The following is an 11,708-nucleotide window of genomic DNA, read 5'->3' on the forward strand; positions in this document are numbered from 1 at the left end:
AACTTTAAAACCAAGGAAGAAAAGGAGCAAATAAGAGGAAATGCTAAAAAAAAAAGAAGTGCAGTTATACTGTTTATTAAGGTGATATTTCTCAGAAACAGAGCCTGTAACATATCTCATTGCATACACGCAATCCTGAAATTGTTGGCCATGATAAAAAATAAACAAAACAAAAAAATCACATGTACTTAGCTCTTCATTTTCCCTGAGCTATTCTTCTGCTGTCATCTCATATCTACTATTACAATCTTCTTAAGTTGGGAGCAACTAGGCAATGTTTGATGATAAATTAATGAGACCATTAGCAATCTAAGATAATCTCTCTGAAAATTTACTATACTATTTATTCCTTTAGTGAGGCTCATAAAATTGAGTATATTGTTTCTCTTTTAGTTTAATATTGTTTTGTCATGTGGATAATAAGAATTATAGAAGACCTACAAAGTTTTTTTTAAACGCTTAATGTTTAAATCTATATATCTTGAATAAGATTTATTATATTTCTTGTACATGCAATGATGCTTAATTACCCACTTAATAAATTTTTCTTAAAAATTTTTCTAAAAGATTTAATATTCCATGTACCAATACTCCATGTGCAATAAGGCAAACATTTGCTGTACTTGTTTAAGCCAGGGGAGTATCTACATTTTTCTCAGCTTTTTCTATCGAGATACAATTGACAAAAAATTGCAAATATTTGTAAAATGTTGCAGATATTTTCAAGTTATAAAACATGATGTACTCATATACATATACATTGTAAAACAATTATAATAATGAAGCTAATTAAGATATCCATCGCCTCACTTAGGTACCTTTTTTGTGTACGTGGTGAGAATAATTAAGTTCTTCTCCCTTAGCAAATTTCAAGTATACGTAATAGTATTAACTATAGTTGCCATGCTACACGTTAGGTATCTAGAACTTATTCATCTTATAAATGCAAGTTTGTGTCATTTGACCAACATTTTCTCTTATCCTCCACCCCCCAAACCTAGTAAGCATTCTTCTCCTCTCTGTATCTATGACTTTTACTCTTTTAGATATTACATATAAATGAGATTATGCAACATTTGTCTTTTTGTGCCTGGCTTATTTCACTTAGCACAATATGCTTCAAAATCATCCATGTTGTGTAAATGGCAGTATGTTCCTCTTTTCTAATGTGGACTAATATTCATATATAGAGATATAAAGACAAATATTCATATAGAGATATAAATAAGATCATTGTTCCATAATAACATTCATCAGAAGAATCTATCCTTATCAGGTAATAAATATAAGAAAGCTTTCTCTCAAGCAATTACCATAAAATCCCTTCTGAAATATTTAAGTTTTCCATAAGCTCAATATGGATGATAAAGTTCACTAGTTGTCTATATAATTTCTAGGTAAATATTATCATATTTGGGTATGTGCACAAATAAACTTTATCATCTAAATCGGGTAAATACTGTGGGATATACATATGCATATACATACATCCCACAGGGTTGTTTTTTTTTTTTTTTAATACAAGCATCTGTTAACAGATACATACGTTGTTTGCATATCTTGGCTATTGTGAATAAAACTGCAATAAACAAGTAAGTAAAGCCCCCCTTCAAGATAGTGATTTTATTCCCTTTGCATATGTAGCCTAAAGTAGGATTGTTAAATAATATGGTAGTTCTATTTTTAATTTTTGATTACACTCCATATAGTTTTACTAATGCTTGTACCAATTTACATTCCCACCAACAATGTTTGTGAGGGTTCCTTTTTCACTAAACCTTCATCAACACTTACCTTCTAAATATTTTATGCCATTCTAACAAATGTGAGATGATAATTCATTGTGATTTTGATTTGCTTTACTCTAGTGATTAATGATGTTGAGCACCTTTTTATGTATGTGTTGGCCACTTGTATGTCTTCCTTTCAGAAATGTCTATTTAAAACATTTTTTCTACTTTTTAGCTGTTTAATTTGTTTTTTTACAGTTGAGTTGCATGCATTTTTTCTATATTTTAGATATTAACACATTATAAGATATAGTTTGCAAATATTTTTCCCATTCCATGAATTGTCTTGGCATTTTGTTGATTGCTTCCTTTGCAGAAATGTTTTCATTTGATATAGTCCCACATGTTTATTTTTGCTTTCATTGCTTGTGCTTTAGGTGTCAGATCTAACAAATATATATTGGCAAGATCAGTGTCATGGAACTTTTCCTCTGTGTTTTCATGTAGGAGTTTTATGGTTTCAGGTCTTAATGTTTAAGTCTTTATTCCATTTTGAGTTGATATTTAAGTGTTGTGTGAGATAAAAATTTAATTTCTTTTTTTTTATTTGGCATGTGAATATCCAGTTTTCTCAAGGCCGTTTATTGAAAAGGATATCATTTCTCCATTGTGTTTTCTTGGCACCTTAGTTTAAGATTAGGTGACCATATGTGCTTAGGTTTATTTCTGGCTTTCTATTCTGATCAATTGTTCCACATATCTGTGTTTATCTGATGCAAAACATCATGATGTTTTGAAATCAGAGAGTGTCATGCCTCCATCTTTGTTTTTTGGGTTTTTTTGCTTTTTTTTTTTTTTGGTTCAAGATTGCTTTATCTATTCATAGTCTTTTGTGGTTTCATAAAATTCTAGAACTATTATTTCTATTTCTGTAAAAAGTGTCATTGGAATATTGATAGACATTTTATTGAATCCATAAATCACTTTAGGAAGAAAGGACATTTTGACAATATTCATTATTCTGATCCATGACATGGGATATATTTTCATTTATTTGTGTCATCTTCAATTTCTTTGATCAATGTTATAGTTTTTAGTGTACAACTTTTTCCCTCTTGGTTAAATTTGTTCCTAAGTATTTTATTCTTCTTGATAATATTATAAATGAGATTGCTCTCTTAATATTTTTTGGATACACTATTGTTATTCTGCATGTTAATTTTGTATCCTGAAGTTTTACTCAATTTATTTGTTTGTTCTTCCTTTTTTGGTAGAGTCTTCAGGGTTATCTATATATAAAATTTTGCCATTTGCAATAAAAAACAATTTTACTTTTTCCTTTCTGACTTGGACATATTTTATTTCTTTTTCTTGTCTTATTGTTATGGATAGAACCTTCAGCACTATACTGAACAGAAGAGGTTAAACTGAGCATCCTTGTCTTGTTCCTGATCTTACAGAAAAACCTTTCAGCTTCTTACTGTTAAGAGTTATGTTTGCTATATGATTGTGATATGCTTTTTATTGTGTTGAAGTACTTTCTTTCTACACATTATTTTTTGAGAGTTTTTATCATGAAAGCATGCTTAATTTTGTCAAGTGATTACGTTAATCTATTGAGATCATCATTACATTATTGTTTTTCATTATGTTAATATGGCATAACACATTTATTGATTTGTATATGTTGAATCATCCTTACATCTCAGGGGTAAACCTCACTCAATCATGGCATATGGTCCTTTGAATGTGTTGTTGAATTCAGTATACTAGCATTTTGTTGAGGAGTTTTGCATCTGTTCTCCTCAGAGACACTGACCTGTAATTTTTTTCTCTTATAGCATCCTTGTCTGGTTTTGGTATCAGGTTAATATTGGACTCATATAATCAATTTGAAAGTACTCCCTCCTCAGCTTTTTGCAGGTGTTTGAGAAGGATTGGTATCAAGTCTTCTTTAAATATTGGGTAGAATTTACCAGTGAAGCCATCAGGTCTTCAGCTTTTATTTGTTTGGAGGTATTTTCCTAGAGATTAAATCTTCTGACTCATTATTGATCTGTTAAAATTACTTATTTCTTTGTGATTTAGTCCTGGTAGGTTGTATATTTATACTAATTCATCAATTTCTTCTAGATTATCCAATTTTCTGTCATGTAATTACTCATAGTAGTCTCATGATTTTTGTATTTCTGTGATAAGAGTTATAATGTCTCCTCTTCCATTTATGAGTTTAGTTGCTTATTCAAAAAACCAACTCAGTTTTGTTGATCTTTTCTACTGTTTATCTAGTTTCTATTTCATTTATTTCTGCTATGACGTTTGTTAAATTCCTCCTTCTGCTACCTTTGGTATTGGATTATTCTTCCTCTAGTTCCTTAAGGTATAAAGTAAGTTTTTCTGATATTTTCTTTTTACCTAGACTTTATTGCTAAAATCTTTCTTGGAACTGTTTTGGTGGCATTTGATAAGTTTTGGAATGTTGTGTTTCGTTTTCATGTCTTAAGATATTTTGGACTACCTTTTGGATTTCTTCTTTGCCCACTTGATTGTTCAATAATATTTGTTTTGTCTCCACATATTTTTTTAATTTTACAGTTTTCCTCTTGTTATTGATTTCTAGTTTCATGGCATTATCACCAGACAAGATATTTCATATAATTTCAATCTTCTTAAATTTCTAAGACTTGCTTTCTGGCCTAGCTTATTATTTATTCTGGAGAGTGTGCATGTATATTTGAGAAGAATGTGTATTCTGCTGCTTTGGGATGAAATATTCTGTATACGCTTTTTAAAGTTTGTTTGATCTGAGGTACTATCCAAGTCCAATATTTTCTTCTTGATTTTGTGTCGGAAAGCTCTATCCATTGTTAAAACTGGAGTATTAAAATCCCCTAGTATTATTATATTGCTATGTCTCCTCTCAGGTCTATTAATAGTTGCTTTATATATTTAGATGCTCCAATGTTGAGTGCCTATATGTTTATAATTTTTATATCTTCTTGAAAAATTGCCACACATTATATTAAAAATTCAAACTGGTACCCCTAAGGCAGGAAGCCTAAGCCTGTACTTCTTCTCCTAAGCTAGTTTTGGAACTTTATAGCACAATTTGTTCTTGTTAATGGGACTCTGCAAGCAGTGAGTGGCTAAACGTGAAATTCACTTACAACAATATGGAGAGATGTTAATGGAGATATACATATAACAGAGACAGGTCCTCAGTCATTTAATAAAGTAGATAGGGTGTGAGCACATGCAGGAATGCCACAGCCATGCTCCTGTCAGTACCCCACCTAAGCCAATGTGTGTGCACCCCATTGTGGCTGCAGGGACATGCAAGTGGGCACAGATCCCTCTGCCACCACCCTGATGAAGCACTTTGGTTGGCCCTACCCATCAGAGTGTTGGGGCTATTAGGAGAATGAGAACACCTTAGCCCCTCTAGTGCATCAAGTTTCTAAAGTCAAGGGGCCAGATAGCAAAATTCTGGGCCTTGTCCCAGGCCTGTTAGAGTTAAAGTCCAGGATTACTGAGCTGATATTTTCCCCCTAAAATTGTCCATAAACAAAGCCAGTCAAATGAATACACCCTATATCACGATCAATCCCCCAAGGACATCAAGAAAGATAAAAGCAAAAATCCTAATTAAATGACAGCAACCTAAAAGACTGAAGGAACATCAGCCCAAACAGATGAGAAAGAGCCCATGAAATAATTCTTCCAACTCACAAAGCCAGAATGAATTCTTACCTCCAAATAAGTGCACTAGTTCCCCAGCAATGTTTTTAACAGGCTGAAAAGGCTGAAATGACAGAAATATAGCTCAGCATATGGATTAGAATAAAAATCATTGAGAATCACGAAAAACTTGAAATCTAATCAAAAAATTTAAGGAATACAATTAAACAGTAAGGGAGATAAAAGACAAAATGACCATTTCAAGAAAGAACCAATGTGATCTGATAAGAGCTGAAAAACTCCAAGAATTTCCTAATACAATTTCAAGTATTAACAGCAGAATTGACCAAGCTGAGGAAAGAATCTCAGAACTTGAACATAAGTTACCCAAAATAACTTAATCAGACAAACATAAAGAAAAAAGACAAATAAAATGCCCAAGAAATATGGGATTAAGTAAAAAGACCAAATTCACGACTCATTAGTGTTCCTGAAAGAGATGGGGAGAGTGTAAGCAACCTGGAAAACATATTTGAAGGTATCGTCCATGAAAATTTTTACAACCTCAGTAGAGAGGTCAACATTCAAATTCAGGAAATGCAGAAAACTTCTGTGAGATGCTATGCAAGATGACCATCTACTAGACACATAGTCACCAGATTCTCAAAGGTCAAAATGAAATAAAAAATGTTAAAGTCAGCTAGAAAGAAGGGGCAAGTCATCTATAAACGAAATGCCATCAGGCTAACATTGGAACTTTCAGCAGAAACCTTATAAGCCGGAAGAGATTAGGGGTTTATATTTAGCATTCATGAAGAAAAGAAGTTCCAATCAAGAATTTCATATACAGTCAAACTAAGCTTTATATGCAAAGGAGAAATAAGAACACTTTCAGACAAACAAATGCTAGGGGATTTTGTTACCACCAGACCTGACTTATAAAAGGTATTAAGGGAGTGCTAAATGTGGAAAGGAAATACCATTACCAGCCACCACAAATATACACTTAAGTACATAGACAACTGACAATATAAAGCAACCACACAATTAAATCTGCATAATAACCAGCTAACTGACATAATGACAGGATCAAGTCTGCCCATATCAATATTAATCTTGAATGTAAACAGGCTGAATGCTCCACTTAAAAGGCACAGAGTGGCAAGTTAAATAAAGAAGGAAGATCCAAATGTATGCTGTCTTCAAAAAACTGATTTGACATGCAAAGATACCCATCAACTCAAAGTAAATGGATGGAGAAAATTCTACCAATCAAAGAGAAAAGAGAAGAAAGCAGGCATCACTCTTCTAATTTCAGACAAAACAGACTTTAAACCAACAAGATAAAGAAGACAAAGAAGGGCATTACATAGTGGTAGAGAGTTCAATTCAACAAGAAGAACTAATTATCCTAAATATATATGCACCCAGCACAGGAGGACCCAGATTCATAAAGTAATTCTTAGAGACCTATGAAAAAAGTTAAATAACCACACAATAATAGTAGGAGACTTCAACACACCCCACCGACAGTAGTAGACAGATCATCAAAGCAGGAAACTTACAAAGATATTGGGAACCAGAACTTGACACTTGGTCAAACAGACTTAACACATCTACAGAACTCTCCACCAAAAATGACAGAATATATATTCTTCTTATATGCGCATAATCTAAAGTGGATCACATAATTGTGAACCAAAAAAATCAGCAAAATCAAAAAACCTAAAATCATACCAACAACACTCTCAGACCACAGCAAAATAAAGTAGAAATCAGTACTAAGGAAGGTGCTCTACATTATACAATTACATGGAAATTAAACAACCTGCTTCTGAATGATTTTGGATAAATAATGAAATTAAGGCAGAAATCAAGAAATTATTTTAAACGAATGAGAAAAAGTACAACATACCAGAATCTTGGGACATAGCCGAAGCATATTTAAGAGGGAAATTTATAGTGTTAGATGCTCACATCAAAATTTAGAAAGATTTCATATTAACAAACTAACATTACACCTAGAAGAACAAGAAAAATAAGATCAAACCAATACCAAAGCTAGCAGAAGACCAGAAATAACCAAAATTAGAACTGAAATGAAGAAAATAGAAATAGAAAAATTATGCAAAAGATTAATGAATCCAAGTGTTGGTTACTTGAAAGAATAAATAAAATTGGTATACCACTAGTTATACAAATAAAGAAAATGAGTAGATAAAAATAAACACAATCAGAAATAAAATAGGGAATGTTATCACTGAACCTACGAAAATTCCCTCAGAGACTATTATGCTCACATATATGAAAACAATAAAAAAAACCTAGAAGAAATAGATAAATTCCTGAAATCATACAACCTCCCAAGATTGAACGAGGAAGAGATTAAATACCTGAATAGATCACTAACGAGTTGTGAAATTGAATCAGAAATTAAAAGTAAAAGCCTACCAATCAGAAAAAACCCAGGACCCACTGTATTCACACCAAAATTCTACCAGGTGTATAAGAAAGAGCTGGCACCATTCCTACTAAAACTATTCCAAAAAAAAAAATGAGGAGGAGTGACTCCTACCTAACCCATTCTATAAGGTAAGCATTATCCTGATACCAAAACCTGGCAGAGACAGAACAAGAACAACAAAAAACTTCAGGCCAATATTATTGATGAACATTGGTGTAAAAATATTCAGCAAAATACTAGCAAACTGAATACAGTAGCACATCAAAAAGCTAATTCACCACAATCGAGTAGCATTTATCCCTGGGATGTAAGATTGATTCTACATATGCAGATCAATAAACATAATTCATCACATAAACAGAACAAAAAATAAAAATCATATGATCACCTCAATAGATACAGAGAAGACTTATGATGAAATTCAATATCTTTCACACTAAAAACCCTCAACAAACAAGACATTGAAGGAACATACCTCAACATAATGAAAGGAATCTATGACAAAACCACTGCCAACATCTTACTGAATGGCAAACGCTGGAAGCATTCCCCTTGAGAACCAGAACAAAACAATGATGTCAACTCACCACTCCTCTTCAACATAGTACAGGAAGTCTTAGATAAATCAGGCAATAGAAACAAAACAAACAAACAAACAAAAAACGGCATCTACATAGGAGGAGAGGAAGTCAAACTATCTCTGTTTGCAATAATATGAATGTATACCTAGAACACCCCATACTATCTTCCCAAAAGCTACTAGATCTGAAACACAACTTCAGCAGAGTTTCGGGATATAAAATCAGTGTAAAAAATTAGTAGCATTTTTATTGCACCAACAACATTCAAGCTGAGAGCCAAATCAATAACACAATCTCATTCACAATAGTACAAGGAGAATAAAATAGTTGGGAATACAGCTAACCAAGGAGGTGAAAGATCTCTACAATTAGAATTATAAAAGATTGATCAAAGAAATCAGAGATGACACAAACAAATGGAGAAACAGTCCATGATCATGGCTAAAAGGAATCAATATTATTAAAATAGCCATACTGCTCAAAGCAATTTGTATGTTCAGTTCTATTCCTATCGTTCAACTAATGATGTTCTTCACAGAATTAGGAAAAGTTATCTTAAAATTTACCTGGAACCACCAGGCATGGTGGCTCGGGCCTGTAATCCCAGCACTGAGGTGGGCAGAGCACGAGGTCGGGAGTTTGAGACCAGCCTGCCTAACACGGTGAAACTCTGTCTCTACTAAAAATACAAAAATTAGCCGGGTGTGGTGGCGCATGCCTTAGTCCCAGCTACTCAGGAAGCTGAGGCAGAAGAATCACTTGAATCCATGAGGAGGAGGTTGCAGTTAGCCGAGATCGCACTACTGCACTTCAGCCTGGGCAACAGAGAAAGACTTCATCTCAAAATAAATAAATAAATAAATAAATAAATAAATAAATAAATAAATCTGGAACATAAAAGATCTCAAATAGCCAAGGCAATCCTAAGCAAAATGAACAAAACCACCAGCATCACACTACCCAGCTTCAGACTATACTATAAGGTTATAGTAGCAAAAACAGCATTGTGCTGGTATGAAAACAGACACATAGACCACTGGAACAGAACAGAGAGCCCAGAAATAAAGCTACACAGTGACAACCGACTGATTTTCAAAAAAGTTGACAGATACAAGCAGTGTGGAAAGGACTTCCTATTCAATAAATGGTACTAGGATCACTGGATAGCCATATGCAGAAGACTGTAATGAGACCCCTTCCTTACACCATATACAAAAGCTAATTCAAGATGGATTAAAGACTTAAATGTAAAACCTACAAGTATAAAAACCCTGGAATATAACTTAAGAAATAATATTCTGAACATAGGCTCTGACAAAAATTTTATTACAAGCATGCCAAAAGTGCAATTGCAACAAAAAGAAACATTGAAAAATAGGACCTAATTAAACTAAAGAGTTTTGACACAAATAAACTATTAACAGAGTAAACAGACAATTTACAAAATGGGAAAAAATACATTTGCAAACTTTGCATCCAACAACAATCTAATATCCAACATCTATAAGAAACTTAAATTTACAAACAAAACAACTCCATTAAAACATGAGCAAAATACATGAACAGACACTTTTCAAAAGAAGACATACCTGTAGCCAACAAGCACAGGAGAATATGTTCTATATCACTAATCATCAGAGAAATATAAACCAAAACCACAATAAGATGCCATTTTACACCAGTCAGAATGGCTATAATTTAGAAGTCAAAAAAACAACAGATGCTGGCAAGGCTATGGAGCAAAGATAATGCTTATACCCTACCTTATGAACTTAATTATTTCAGCCACTGTGGAAAGCAGTTTGACATTTCTCAAAGAACTACCATTTGACCCACCAATCTCATTGTTGGGTATATACCCAAAGGAATATAAATTGTTCTACCATAAAGACACATGCATGCGTATGTTTATTGTAGCACTATTTACAGTAACAAAAACATGGAATCAACGTCAATGTTCATGAACATTGGACTGGATAAAAAAAATTGTGGTATATGTATGTAGCATGGAATACTATTCAGCCATAAAAAGAACAAGATCATGTCCTTTGTAGCAACATAGATAAAGCTGGAAGCCATTATCCTAAGAGAACTAACACAGGAACACAAAGCCAAACACTGCATATTCTCATTTATAAGTGGGAGTGAAATATTGAGTACACATAGACACAAAGAAAAAAGCAAGAGACACTGGAGCCTACTTGAGGGTTGAAGGTCAGAAGAGGGTGAGAATCAAAAAACTACCTATCAGGTACTATGCTTATTACCTGGGTGACAAAATAATCCGTACACCAAATTCCTGACATATAAGCTATCTATACAACACACCTGCACATGTACTATTAAACCTAAAATAAAAGTTTAAAAAATAACCTTCTTTGTCTCTTTATACAGTTTTTTGCTTAAAGTCTAGATTGTCTGATAGAAGTATAACTACCCCCACTCTATTTTGTTTCCCATTTGCATCAAATATCTTTTTGCATCCTTTCACTTAGAGTCTATTTGTTTGGTTAAGTGGCGAAGTGAATCTCTTGCAGGCAGAATATAGTTGAGCATTTTTATTTAATTCATTCTGCTCTTGTATGTCTTTTCACTAGAGAATTTAATCCATGTACATTCAGGTAATTACTGATAGGTAAGAACCTACTATTGTCATTTTGTGAATTGTTTCCTGGCTATTTTGTAGATCCTTTGTTGCTTTCTTCCTCTCTTGTTTTCTTCTTTTGGTTTGATTTGATTATTTTTTGTAGTGGTATGCTATGATTCCTTTCTCATTTATTTTTGTGTACCTAATGTTAGTTTTTTCTTTGTGGTTATCATGAAGCTTATGCAAAACATGTTGTAATCATTATTCTCTTTTTAAAGCAGATAGCAACTTAACTTTGATTGCATACAAATACTCCAGCTTTTACTCCTCGCCCTATTTAATGTTTTGATGTTACAGTTTACATCTTCTTATATTGTATATCCGTTAACCAATTATTGTAGTTATAGTTATTTTTAATACTTTTAGTTTTTAACCTTCATGCTAGTTATATGTGATTTACAAGCCGCCATTACAGTATTATTCTGAAATGTATACTAAGTATCCATTTGCCAGGGAATTTTATACTTTCATGTGTTTTATGTTACCAATTAACAACCTAATACTCTTCCAATAGCGCATGCTAGAACGTCCCTGCTGGACTCCAAGACTCACACAAAGGTGTTCTTGTACATGGAAAGTTGCTAAAGTCAATGCTTCTATGAGGAATG

The sequence above is a fragment of the Pan troglodytes genome, chromosome 3, assembly GCF_028858775.2.
Source record: "Pan troglodytes isolate AG18354 chromosome 3, NHGRI_mPanTro3-v2.0_pri, whole genome shotgun sequence".
Taxonomy (NCBI): Eukaryota; Metazoa; Chordata; class Mammalia; order Primates; family Hominidae; genus Pan; species Pan troglodytes.